The sequence below is a fragment of the Schistocerca cancellata genome, chromosome 7 (assembly GCF_023864275.1).
Source record: "Schistocerca cancellata isolate TAMUIC-IGC-003103 chromosome 7, iqSchCanc2.1, whole genome shotgun sequence".
In the NCBI taxonomy this organism is placed as follows: domain Eukaryota; kingdom Metazoa; phylum Arthropoda; class Insecta; order Orthoptera; family Acrididae; genus Schistocerca; species Schistocerca cancellata.
In genome coordinates, this window is record NC_064632.1 from 581,401,579 (window position 1) to 581,404,454 (window position 2,876).

The 2,876-nt window shown below is 46.9% G+C and overlaps 2 non-coding genes across 2 annotated transcripts; both read left to right on the forward strand.

Moving 5' to 3' along the window:
* The first annotated feature begins 1,279 nt into the window (after nt 1–1,279).
* Trnaw-cca (transfer RNA tryptophan (anticodon CCA)) lies at nt 1,280–1,354 on the forward strand. The gene has a single exon. It is a non-coding gene; the product is annotated as a tRNA-Trp (tRNA).
* A 1,129-nt stretch (nt 1,355–2,483) lies between these two features.
* On the forward strand, nt 2,484–2,558 carry Trnaw-cca (transfer RNA tryptophan (anticodon CCA)). The gene has a single exon. It is a non-coding gene; the product is annotated as a tRNA-Trp (tRNA).
* Nucleotides 2,559–2,876: the final 318 nt, after the last annotated feature.

Genomic DNA, 2,876 nt, shown 5'->3' on the forward strand with positions numbered 1-2,876 from the left:
GTGTGCCACATTTTATTGGACTGTGTTTTATTTTCTGACCAGTGGACTACAGCGAATTTGCTGACAAATCTACCCTCTGTTTTAAGTAACTTCAAAACAAATGTCATTCAAGTTTTAATGTTTTGTGAATTGTCCAATATTTTTCCCAAGATTTTAGGAAGATGTTTTTAATGAGTCAACAGGGTGAATGGCTCACCCGAGTTTTTTGCAAGTGGTCAGCCACTCACATTTCCCTCCGTTTTTCTTTTAGCATCCTGTGTTTTGTTTTCTCTGTGTTTTAATTTAATGTATAGCTCCAGTCCCTCTTTCTAAGTTGTTTTAGAGTGTGTGAGTTAGAGTGACTGTGTGGTGATTTAGAGTACATAAGTGTGCAACGGTTTTAAAATTTATCTCCACCTTCATTTTTTAATTAATCTAAGGGCGCTAATGACCTCACCGTTGACCACCTGTAATATCCAGACACACATACACCTCAATTGTCTAAGTTCACACTGCCACAGTCTCTTGCTATGAGCACCACTGAGCAGTCTAATAAATTAATATGTTAATTCTCCTTTTAACAGAATGATATTCACCTCTTCTGTGTTGAAGAAAAGAAAATGTGACCATTGCTGTGATACAGAATGCAGTATAGTACAATCGTAATGCTGTCACCATTATACAAGGGTGGTTTGAAAAGTTCTGGGAATCACAATGAGAGGTGAGTGCTAGTGCAGCAAGTTGCTCACATGATATTCATTGGACTGTTGCCTGTAAACACATGCTATGTCAGTGCTCTTGGAAGAGAGCTGGGGCAGTGATGTGGCTCTGTTGTTCCCGTGTAGTGATTTGTGAAGATAAAAAAAAAATTGAGATTTGAGCAGTGATTAAATACTTCATAAAGAAAGGTATGAAAGCAAAGGGCATTCATGCTGAAACTTCCTGGCAGATTAAAACTGTGTGCCCGACCGAGACTCGAACTCGGGACCTTTGCCTTTCGCGGGCAAGTGCTCTACCAACTGAGCTACCGAAGCACGACTCACGCCCGGCACTCACAGCTTTACTTCTGCCAGTACCTCGTCTCCTACCTTCCAAGTTTCATATCAGCGCACACTCCGCTGCAGAGTGAAAATCTCATTCTGGAAACATCCCCCAGGCTGTGGCTAAGCCATGTCTCCGCAATATCCTTTCTTTCAGGAGTGCTAGTTCTGCAAGGTTCGCAGGAGAGCTTCTGTAAAGTTTGGAAGCTAGGAGACGAGGTACTGGCAGAAGTAAAGCTGTGAGTGCCGGGCGTGAGTCGTGCTTCGGTAGCTCAGTTGGTAGAGCACTTGCCCGCCAAAGGCAAAGGTCCCGAGTTCGAGTCTCGGTCGGGCACACAGTTTTAATCTGCCAGGAAGTTTCATATCAGTGCACACTCCGCTGCAGAGTGAAAATCTCATTCTGGAAACATCCCCCAGGCTGTGGCTAAGCCATGTCTCCGCAATATCCTTTCTTTCAGGAGTGCTAGTTCTGCAAGGTTCGCAGGAGAGCTTCTGTAAAGTTTGGAAGGTAGGAGACGAGGTACTGGCAGAAGTAAAGCTGTGAGTGCCGGGCGTGAGTCGTGCTTCGGTAGCTCAGTTGGTAGAGCACTTGCCCGCGAAAGGCAAAGGTCCCGAGTTCGAGTCTCGGTCGGGCACACAGTTTTAATCTGCCAGGAAGTTTCATATCAGCGCACACTCCGCTGCAGAGTGAAAATCTCATTCTGGAAACATCCCCCAGGCTGTGGCTAAGCCATGTCTCCGCAATATCCTTTCTTTCAGGAGTGCTAGTTCTGCAAGGTTCGCAGGAGAGCTTCTGTAAAGTTTGGAAGGTAGGAGACGAGGTACTGGCAGAAGTAAAGCTGTGAGTGCTGGGCGTGAGTCGTGCTTCGGTAGCTCAGTTGGTAGAGCACTTGCCCGCGAAAGGCAAAGGTCCCGAGTTCGAGTCTCGGTCGGGCACACAGTTTTAATCTGCCAGGAAGTTTCATATCAGCGCACACTCCGCTGCAGAGTGAAAATCTCATTCTGGAAACATCCCCCAGGCTGTGGCTAAGCCATGTCTCCGCAATATCCTTTCTTTCAGGAGTGCTAGTTCTGCAAGGTTCGCAGGAGAGCTTCTGTAAAGTTTGGAAGGTAGGAGACGAGGTACTGGCAGAAGTAAAGCTGTGAGTGCTGGGCGTGAGTCGTGCTTCGGTAGCTCAGTTGGTAGAGCACTTGCCCGCGAAAGGCAAAGGTCCCGAGTTCGAGTCTCGGTCGGGCACACAGTTTTAATCTGCCAGGAAGTTTCATATCAGCGCACACTCCGCTGCAGAGTGAAAATCTCATTCTGGAAACATCCCCCAGGCTGTGGCTAAGCCATGTCTCCGCAATATCCTTTCTTTCAGGAGTGCTAGTTCTGCAAGGTTCGCAGGAGAGCTTCTGTAAAGTTTGGAAGGTAGGAGACGAGGTACTGGCAGAAGTAAAGCTGTGAGTGCCGGGCGTGAGTCGTGCTTCGGTAGCTCAGTTGGTAGAGCACTTGCCCGCCAAAGGCAAAGGTCCCGAGTTCGAGTCTCGGTCGGGCACACAGTTTTAATCTGCCAGGAAGTTTCATATCAGCGCACACTCCGCTGCAGAGTGAAAATCTCATTCTGGCATTCATGCTGATTTCCATAATACACTGGGGGACTCTGCTCCTTCGTATTCAGCTGTTGCTAAGTGGACAAATGAATTTAAATTTGGTTGGGAGAGCTTAGATGATGATCCACACAGTGGTCAGCCAAAATGTGTCACTACTCCAGAAGTCATTGCAAAAGTGCACAAAATGCTCACAGAGAAACGTTGACTGAAAGTGCACGAAATTGCTCACATTTACCAGGTGTCATCTGAAAGGATATATCACAT